At 34.5% G+C, this 11,201-nt stretch overlaps 1 long non-coding RNA gene across 1 annotated transcript; it reads right to left on the bottom strand.

Annotated features, from left to right (window-relative positions):
- Positions 1–7,353: 7,353 nt before the first annotated feature.
- Positions 7,354–8,104, bottom strand: LOC120158333. Its single transcript, XR_005519224.1, has 2 exons — positions 8,039–8,104; positions 7,354–7,766 (listed from the first exon to the last, which is right to left on the bottom strand). It is a non-coding gene; the product is annotated as an uncharacterized LOC120158333 (long non-coding RNA).
- Between the last annotated feature and the right edge of the window lie 3,097 nt (positions 8,105–11,201).

The following is an 11,201-nucleotide window of genomic DNA, read 5'->3' on the forward strand; positions in this document are numbered from 1 at the left end:
CAATCGTACACCTTGTTTCGAAACGATCTTTGCTTGATTTGTTAACTTTTAGTTGATAGCCATCTTCCACACATTTCGTATACAAAGCTATCTTCAAGTCTTCCTTTGTATCAAAACAATCATCTTTCTTGATACGAATAACTTTTGTGTAACAATCAACTGCTTTCTTTGCCAACTCTTCTTCCGGTAACTGAAGTAATTCTGGCATATTCCAGTTATACTCCCATGGCATTTTCTTTTCTTCGGGGACTTTTTCTTCTTCTTTTTCTTCTTCAGGATTATATGAATTACAGAATGGATGTTCAACATGTTCATTCACAGTCGTAACTTCCTCCTCATTATCATCAACAACATCTTCCTCGGCAACGGGTGTTTCATCATCAAAATTCGGGTATTGACCAATATCAAAATCATTACACGCAGGGTCTGTTTCTTCTTCTGAAACATCATCAAAATCCGTGTATTGACCAATATCAAAGTCCGGGTATTGACCAAGATCAAATTTCGAATACTGACTAGTACTCACAATTTTTTCTCTTGGCTCATCATCGTCTAATTGGTCAATACGAAAACCGGAATTTGGTACTGAAAGTTGATTTGGATTTGGATTAGAGAAAGGCTGTGGGTTTTTTGACCCACTTAGTTGATTACTACCCGCTACTGACCCAACAATACTACTTCTAGGTTCAACAACATACAATGTAACATCATCACTTGAAACATTAATGTAAGCAATGAATCGTTCAACATCTTCATTGTCGGTTAACAAATAAACTTTACCATTTCTCTGATAAGATAGCCTAAATCCACTTAGGGGCTCTAAATTCAATTTCTTTGAAACACGTAACATTAGGGTTTCATAAGTTAACTTCTTTAATGACAGTTTTAGTTGAAGATTCATGGGTAAAGGCATATATTGTAAAACACCATGAACATTCTCACATGACCCTCCAAAACACAAATCTATCCAAACATGATCAACATTAGATGATTTCATGGTTGTAACTAAACAAACGAGATGCGAAACTAAGACCTGTTGCCGGATGGGGAAGGATGTCGTTGGATATTGGAACGAATGTCACCGGAGAGAGTGATAGATGGAGATGGAATGAGTTGCGATTTAGGGATTTAGGTTATGAGTTGTTGCTGCTGCGTATATATATACACTCAAAATTTGGCTTGCGAAACTAAAACCTGTTGCGAACTTTGAAACTCGCATTGCGATTCTGTATTATCTCGTTGCGAAAGTCAGAATCGCGTTGCGAAAGGCAATCATTTGACCATCGCAATGCGAAATGCAAATCGCAACGATAGAATCGCAATGAAAAATGAAAAAGGCAACGAGGATTAACATGCATAAACTTTTAACAATTATTATTGAATTCTAGGTACTTAACCAAACATTTTCAAACCAAAAGGAGTATATATGTTAACAAAACTTGCATTATGTGTATTTTATGTGTGCACTTTTAACATTTTCAGTTAGGCATGTATTAGTAACTTGAGTTTGAACATTGCTATGATCTGTTCAGTTGTCATCACTTATTAGACATTCATTTGACTATCGCAACGCGAAAATGGCTATCGCAACGCGAAAATGGTTATCGCAACGAGAAAAGCGCAATGCGAAATGAAAATCGCATTGCGATTTTCTCGTTGCGATTTTCATTTCGCATTGCGATTTTCATTTCAACACAAATTATGTACACATCAATTAAACAAATCAAGATTTACAAATCATCTTTTACAAATCAATTAAACAATCAAAAAATAATAATAATTCTTATTTCTTCATCAATTATTGAATCAATGAATCAATAACTTTATGACCCCGTACATCCATTTCACGCAGCTCACTTAAGGATTAACCTGCAGAAACCAAACATTTGCTCAAACAAGACTTCCTACACATCTAAAACCTACAAACAACAAATTATTGAATTCTAGGTACTTAACCAAACATTTTCAAACCAAAAGGAGTATATATGTTAACAAAACTTGCATTTGACTTACCAATTAACAATGGACACTTTCATAACGCGGATGCAGGTAGGCAGCGTCTCGAATATATTGCTCTAGCAATATAATGCCGAAACCACAAGCCTACTGCAGCTCTATCTCTATCGGTGGGAGGTAAAAACTCTGTGCTTCCCGTCGTCAAACGCGCCAAGCAAAGGCATACGAGAGGACCACAATCCCCTCTGGCTCCCGGCGATTGCTGTGGCGCGGTCTCGTCTCTGACAACTGTGACATTGAACTTCTTTGGCTTCTTGTGTCCAGAATGACTCCAATATTTAATCCCATCCAAGAATTTAGCCAAATGAGAGCTCCATCCCTTGAAAATATCTCTCAAATCAGACAGTGATATGTAATTGATCATGCTGTCATACACTATTATCTTCAGGGATGGGAGCTGAAGTTGGACGAGAAGCCAGTGACGACGTTCCAAAACAGGGATAAACACCTGCGATCATAAGTAATAATTCATTTATTTGCGCACTTATTTATTAATACCTTTAAAAAATTTAAAAAATAAACACTAACCTTATCGACCTCCCACCATGCAGGATAAAGTTTAGCTTGTCCATTGCCCAACAAAAATGATTCATCTCGTTGATTCTTCAAGTGAACTGCGTGAAAAGCCGTCGGCATTATTGTATATAGCGAATTTTTTTTATTTTTCCTAAGCTTCCTTATTATTAGTAGACGTGACACCCACACATCGATATGCTGTTTTACAAAAAAATACATATATTAGTGAATTACATTAATTTTTAAACAAATTAATCAAAATCATATATAAGACAAATATAGTCTTACCTCCCCATCCAAATAGCCACTGTCTTCAACCCCTAATAGCACACCCCACCAAGACCGATCAAGCAACAAAAACATTTCATCGTTGAGTTTGCTGATGTCAGTGTAACACCCTTGGCTCCGCTCATGTAGATAAAAATCAACTGCAGTCTTAGCCCAAAGGGTATTATCCACAATTGTTTTCGGTAGTTGTCTCCTCTCCACTTCAGATACCGGAAGGGTACTAGCCGGTAACTCATACGAGAGCCAACTCTCATCCATCATGTCCGGAACCGGTGGGGGTTTCTCAATACTTCGATATATTACCCCATGTGGGGGGGAATCTTGAGGGAGAATAGGGGCCTCTTGAACGATTGGAGGGGACTCTTGAGGGATGACCGGTGAGTCGGGCTTCTTCTTGCGGAGTCTTCGCACCATTGGGGTGAACGGAGACGTAATAGCACGTCCACGCCGTCTGATGCGTGAACTCTGTCGTGCAAGGAAAACCCGACGTAAAGCATCCACCTTATCGGGCCGCTAAAAAAAATTAATACATAAATCAGTAAATAAACAGACATGATATTAAACAAAGACAAATATGTTTCAAACTAGCATTGTATTCACCCAAATCATTATTCTATCATAGTTCACAAAATGCTCAGATAACATTCCAGAAGTAAGCACTTATATAAACATTTAAAAGGACAACATATATAAACATTCCAGAAGAAGAATAGTTTACTTTCGCAACACGAAACTTAAAATCGCAACGCGAAATGACTATCGCAACGCAGAAATGGCTATCGCAATACGAAATGAAAATCGCAACGCGAAATGAAATCGCAACGACAAAATCGCAACGCGAAACACAAACCGCATTGCGATTTTCATTTCGCGTTGCGATTTTGTCATTGCGATTTCATTTCGCATTGCGATTTTGTCGTTGCAATTTTCATTTCGCATTGCGATAGCCATTTCCGCGTGCGATAGTCATTTTCGTGTTGCGAAAGTAAACTATTCTTCTTCTGCAAATTGAAACTTGAATGGATTGCATTACTTCAACCAAAAGACAAAAACAAAACCAAAAACAAATACTAACAAAAACAGATTGGCAGCAACCGAATGAATTACGAGTATGAAAAATCTTAAACTTACCTCGTTGCGTAGAGTATGAACCTCATTCTGCAATGATGCTACCATCTCACGTAGAGCGGCTACCTCACCACGTAATGTAGACACCTCAACACGCCATGCACCATCGTCTTTGCGTAAAGTACCGACCTCCTCACGCAAGGCATTGACCTCATCACGTAACTCCCCTAACTCATCCCGTTGAGGTGGAGGTGGAGAACATGGAGATAAGCGTCATGGCATCTTTGCCGGTCGCCTATCTTGCGGTGATGGTGGAGAAGAGGCTCGATGATGTGACAGAATAGGTGATGGCTGTCGTTGTGGAGGTGTATAGCCGGGTCGATCAGATGATGGCTCTGGGTGAGGTGATAGCTCTGGGCGAGGTGATGGCTCCCGAAGTGGAGGCTGCTCATCAACCGTTCCATCAAAAAAACGCTTACTAGCTTGCCACCAATCAGTGGCAAGCTCAGCTTCCGTGGGTGTCAGCCTCTGTAGAGGAGTGTTGGCCTCCTAACAATATAAAAGCTCAAACAAAGTTAAATGTGTACTAGTAATAACTTGTTTATAAACATATGGTAGTATTTATGTTAACTTACATTATTTATTGTCGTATACCGTAGTAAATCTTCCCATTGCAAGGTTCGTTTCCTCTTCCAGGAAATAGCCCTGGGAATATTATTTGAAGTTTTTATTGCATATGTCTTCATGGCGGGAAAGGCCTCAAATATCCAAATCTACAAACAATATAATAACAAACATTAGTAATTGTTAAATAATTACTTATAATTTTGGAAACATTATATAAAAATTCTTACCTTAAAGGCCCAAATAAAGCCTGTCAAAGTGTATTTGGAACCATCGCCATGCAAACTTTTTCGATCATCCAAGGCAGACGATAACTTATTCCATGTAGCTTTCCATAAATACGAGCCCCACGGAAACAGGTTCCACGCATTTAGGTCTTCTACCAATTTGATTAGATCATTTGGAATAGGTTGTCTGGCCTCTCTGCCTAAAAAGCCGGCATGCAAAAGAATTAGAAGGCATACTCGGACAACGTCGACGTCATCCATCCGAGTAAAACCATCTTTATTATTCAAAAATCTTGTCAGGTCTTCTACGTGTAGACTCGGCCTCTCCAGCTCAGGAAAAACCCGGGATATCCATGATGGGCGGGTAATGTGTCTAGTGTACCGACCTACATCATCGTGTCCGAAGCGTAGACCGGTGATTAAGCAAAACTCCTCTCGCCCAAAACACGTATACGCCGGTGGAAAATCAAACCATATCTCTTCATCACGACGTTGTATAGTCTCTGGTAGATCTCTAGTCATGGTTTGAAGAAACAGGTGTGTCAACATCGCATCTCCACCGGGATGTTGTACTTTCAGCCATGGCCCGAAGCATGTATCCTCAAACATTTTTCTTTGTGCAGGTGAAAGCTTCGACGCAATTGTTTTGGCCAGGCTGACTTTATTTCTCAAGGTCAATTGAGCCGAATAAAAGTTCTACAAAAACAATAAACATACTAAATTAGATATACCAAAAACTACACTGTGAAGATATACCAAAAATAATAATAAACATAAATAGTAGTAGTTTATTCTTCAAACTTAAATATGCAACACTGTGAATTTCGTATTTGTCTTTGTTTTTGGTTGAAGTAATGCAATTCATTCAAGTTTCAATTTGCAGAAGAAGAATAGTTTCTGAAAATGAAAATCGCAACACGAAAATGACTATCGCAACGAGAGAATCGCAACGCGAAACTAAAATCGCGTTGCGATTTGCATTTCGCGTTGCGATTCTTGATTGATTTAATAAGCAATCTAAGTGAAATGGTTAATCTATTATTGAAATTACCAGTAAACTTATCATCAATTTCAATATGAAAAACCTAATAATAATGCAAAAATTTCAAAAATAAAATAATTAAAAAAACTAACCCTCGTTGGTTGATTTGGTTGATTTCCATTTCTGATTGTGAGGGTGGCTCTGAGAGATTAGATAGACGGATTTCGCCGGAGATGGGGACGGATTTCGTCGGAGATGGGTGAGAGAGTGAGAGATGGAGATGGGACTGAGTTGTGATTTTAGGTTTTAGGTTATGAGTTGCGATTACGGGATATACTGTGGACAGTTCAGTGTTCCAATATATTAATATTCATGTTTGGAATTTAAAAATAAAATACTTGGCCAGGATACTAATGGCGCTTTGAAAATCGCATTGCGATTATGTATTATCGCGTTGCGAAAGTCAGTATCGCGTTGCGAAAGTAAGTATCTCGTTGCGATTTTTTATTATCGCATTGCGATAGTCAGTATCGCATTGCGATTTTCCCAATTCGCGTTGCGATTTACTTATTCGCATTGCGAATTGGGAAAATCGCAACGATACTGTAGACCATCGCAACGCGATTTTCAACTATCGCATTGCGAAAATGCAACGCGAATTTGCGATAATGGAGATCGCGTTGCGAATTAGCGATCGCATTGCGATTTTGTTGGTCATTTTGGTAAATCCGGAAAAAGTTGGTTAAAATCGTATATTATATGGGATTTTTGGTCACTGAGGTTATTTTCTCTTTTTTTTATTATTATTAATTACCGATATAGGTAAACACGGTAGAAAAATCCAGTAAAAATAATAATGTTTTCGGTTATTTTTACCAGTTTTGTTATTTAAATAATAACAAAACCGATAACGCATTTTTTAGTTGTATATTAAGGCTGTCGCATGTGAGCATTTTCCAAACTACATCCATCCAGCTAAATACAACCAAGTCGGGTGTTTCCAAATCTATTCCACGCTAGAAGATTCTCGTATCTTAAGAGTGCGTTTGATTCACGAAGTGTAAGATTATCAGTGAGAATAAAAGATTATCGAAAAATAGGATTATTGAGAATGTTGTATTTTGTGTTTGGTTAGTTCAGCATGAATGTAAGATTACAGTGTTTGATTAAATGAATAAAAGATTATTAAAATGTATATTTTACCAAATTATCTTTATTATATATTTATTTTTTTAATAAGTTAAATTCTACTATAATTAATTTATATATATATTTTAAAAATTTTAAATTCATAAAATTTATATAATTTTTTTTACAAAATTAAAAAGATAAATAAGATTAATGAATGATAAAATTTTATTTTAACTCCTGGATTTTATATAAAATTTTAATTATTGATTTTTTTTGTAAATCTAAAATAATTTAAAGATAAATTTATAATTTAAATTTTGTAGAATTTTTATTATTTAACGACCGAAGAATGATATTTTTTTTTTAAAAAAATCAAGAGTATTTTAATCTAAAACGCTGATAATCTATTAATACCTAAGAAAAAAGATAATCACATTCCTGATAATATACCTAAAAAAATCCACCATTTATAATAAAAGATTATCAGAGGCCGAAAATGCTAGTCTAAGGAAGAATGAAGATTGTATTTCTCTGATAATCCCATATGCATGCCGTGAACTAAACGGCCCCTAAATAACACAGGAGAGTGGAGAAGATGAAGACTCGAAAAATTTCATACATTTTTTCTTCTCATTTCCAAAGCACTAATTTATCTTGGGATTTTAGGGCTTGGTCTTGGACTTCCTGGACACTTCATCTTCCTCGTCGTCAGAAGAGCCTTCCAGCAATTCATCGGGAACATCAGTTGGAACGTTGGGTTTGGTAATAAATTCCTTAAATACTCCCATACTTTCTTCTTTCACAGAAGACAGCTGCTCAGAGACGGCACCAACCGCTTTGGAATTCACCGTGTATAATTCAGAACCCAGCCTAAGCGTCACTTTAACCTTGGATTGACCATCCATTGTCACAATCTCTACATTTTTAGGAAATCCGAAAAGAAAAATTAGAATCCAACCAAAAGTGGCATTAATTTTTTTTTCTAGAATCCTTATTTTTTTTTGTTTGACCCTTAATTCGGTGCTTTGGGTCCTCCAGATGCGCCATAATTATACAAGTATGAAGGATTCTTCCCTTGTTTTCTACAAATAAATTTAAGAAGTGGAGTTCTACCTCTAACATTATCCACTACCAATTGAGGTAACCATTAATGCGTAAAGAATAAAAGGGAGAAGGGAACTGTTACCTGAGAGAATCAAAGGAACTCTGAAGCTCTTTGTTTCTTTGCTTGCCTTACTTTCTCCGCTGTTTCAGGACCAAATGCGTTTTTAAGAGTTGGGCTCTAGATTTGGGGTTTTTTATTGAGTAAACTACATGTTTAGTACCTAAAATATTAATTCTATTTCGGTTTAGTACCTAAACTTTTAATTTTTAAAAAATCATATCTAAAGTTTGTTTTTTATTTCATTTTAGTACCATCACCGTAAAAATGGGATACTAAAATGAAATAAAAAGTAAAAAATGGGTACTAAAATGAAACAAAAAGTAACATTAGGTATGATTTTAAAAATATTGAAAGTCTAAGTACTAAAAGGGAACAAAAGTAATACTTTAGATATTAAAGATGTAGTTTACTCTTTTTTATTTTGTCGAAACGACGCCACTTTGATTTCTTTATCGTGAAATTGTGATAAACCGCGGGACAAAATTAGATTTGAGTTTTGTATGCAGACTGGATCTGTTTGTTTGTTAAAAATGAAAAAAAAAGTAATACTTTTTCAACTATTAATGAAGTAATATTCAATTATAGAATTAATTTTTTAATTTTATATTAATTTATGGTCTTTAAATGAATGTACATTGACGATTGAGGTTAAAAATTAAAAATAATAAAATTTTGATAAAAAAGTTAGATAATCTTAATTATCAATTTACTCTCATACAATTATTTTAAGTTAATGTTATTCCCTTTTTTACACTGTGTACAATAAATCCTACCCTCACTCTAAAAAATGAAAAATGAAAAAAAAATATTTCAGTATTAAATGTCATTTTGGTTATTGAAAAAATATATTGTTATCATTTTAATATCAAAATAATTTGATAGTTCAATTTAATCCATGAATTTTTCAATTGTTACCTTTCTTATTTTTAGTTTAAAAAACTTACATAAATATAGATCATAGATTTGTCTGAACTTATTGGCTAAGATTTTTTTTTTGTTCTTATTATTTCGAGAGTATAAAGTACTCATCAAGGATGATATAAAAGTTGAAACAAAACAGATGCATGTTTTTAGCATATCCATTGTGTCGTAACCGGTTTTTGTCCGGGCGCGAAATTTTTACTTGGCAGGAAAAGTGATGTGAATAAATTAATGATTTTGATTTTTAAAAAAATATTTTGGGAGTCGCCATCGGCCTTTTGGGTCAGGTAGGTCGAATATCTAAAAAATCATCTTTTAAAAGAGTTTTTAAGAAAACATCATTTAAAAGATAAACTGATCTGCGTTTAACCAAAAATTCGTTCTTTTTAGAAATAAAAAGGGATTCGTGGTCGGTTACGTTTAGGGAAGGATTAACACCCCTACAACGCCCAAAATTGATACTTCTTAATTATAAATTGTCTCTATTATTAGAAATTTAAATTTTCAAAAATATATTTAATTTATAATCCTATTATTTCAAAATTATAATTATAAAAAAAATATTAATTTATATATTTATAAATAAAATATTTATTTATTTAGAAATATCAGAAAAAGACTTCTAGGTGCCTTAAGACAGCTCTTTTCTTCGATATTAAAAAATAAATAAATAATTAAAACAATTAATATATAATTTAAAAAATAAGATATTTATTTATTTAAAAATATCAGAAAATGGACATCCAGTTGTTTTAAGACTGCCCTTTCTTAATATTGAAAAATAAATAAATATTAAAACATGATTAAAATAAGTTAAAAGTAATTAAATAAGATTTTAATAAATAAAATAAATATTTTTATTATAAATATATATTTATGGCTAAATAATAATAATAGTAATAATAATTAAAAGTAAACATATAAAATTAACATATAACTAAACAATGAATAAAATTAAAACTATATATTTAAAATAAATAAAACAAAATTGAAATTAGTGACTAAATTATAACCTAATAGAATTAAATACCTAATTTATAATTAATTATTTAAAATTACAGGGATTAAATATGTTATTTTACTCATTTATTAATTTACGGACTAAAATAAAACTATATTAAATTCATATATCAAATTAAAGAAATTAAAACATGTTATTCGGGGTTTAAAATATTAACTAATAAAGTTACAAGGACTAAATCGGTTATTTTAATTAAAACATATATTTTATGTTAATGACTAAATTATAAGTTAAATAAAATTAAAAGATCAAATTAAAACGATCATAAATTGATCAGTGACTATAATGGAAAATTACAAAGTTACTGGATTTCGGACAGAGTTTGTCCTTTAATTAATTACACACAGACTCCTCCCCAAAACGACGTCGTTCGGAGAGGGGTATATAAGCCCCAAACCAGACGGCCTTTCGGCCAAAAATCAGTTTCTCCTTCTCTCTCTTTCTGAGAGAGTTTTTTAAACTCTCTCATCCCTCTCTAACTTCCCTCATCGGAGGGAAGCCAGTCACCGGCCGGTATCCTTGTGCCGCCGATAAACTCACCGCCGGCCACCGCTTCCGGTGGCCGGAAAAGCAAAAACCTCCCGAACGATAGATCTGAGTGATCTACGTTCAACTTTGTCCTTAGTTTTCCTTAAAACGTCCCGTATTTGCCTAGATCTAAGAAAACTACCTTTGGTATTTTGTTTCTACGGCGGCCTATGAACTCCGGCGACGTCGCAGCTTCTTCGGTAAGGCTTCTCTTAATTTTTGCTTTGATCTTTTGATGGTTTTGGTTGCTGTGTTCTCTCTGTCCTTTTTTTTTCAGGTTCGGTTGATGGCTTTATAGCCATCACCGACGCTTATCTCGGACCGGGTAAAAGAGTAGAGTTTGGTGAGTCACCAAACTTCCAGTGGTGACTCACCGTTGGGGCGACATGTGTGCGGCTGGAGTGGTTCTTCTGGAAACTTTCGATGAGGCGTGGCACTGACGGCGGCGTGGCAACAGCTGAAGCGTCAACGTGGAGGCGGTGGTTGAGCAGAGGCAGCGGCTGGCCTTCTGGAAGATTGAGGCGACTGGGAGCTAGGGTTGATACAAACCCTAAACATTTAGGGTTATTGTTGGGCTACCAAATATGGGCCTTTGTATTTGGGTTGGGTATGTAATAGTAAATAAATAAAATTATTTAATAATAATAATAATATAATAATTATTATTATAATTATAATAATAATAAAATATAAATAATATTCAAATAAAAAAAC

The sequence above is a fragment of the Hibiscus syriacus genome, unplaced genomic scaffold (genome assembly GCF_006381635.1).
Source record: "Hibiscus syriacus cultivar Baekdansim isolate YM2019G1 unplaced genomic scaffold, ASM638163v2 tig00111311_pilon, whole genome shotgun sequence".
NCBI classification, from domain to species: Eukaryota; Viridiplantae; Streptophyta; class Magnoliopsida; order Malvales; family Malvaceae; genus Hibiscus; species Hibiscus syriacus.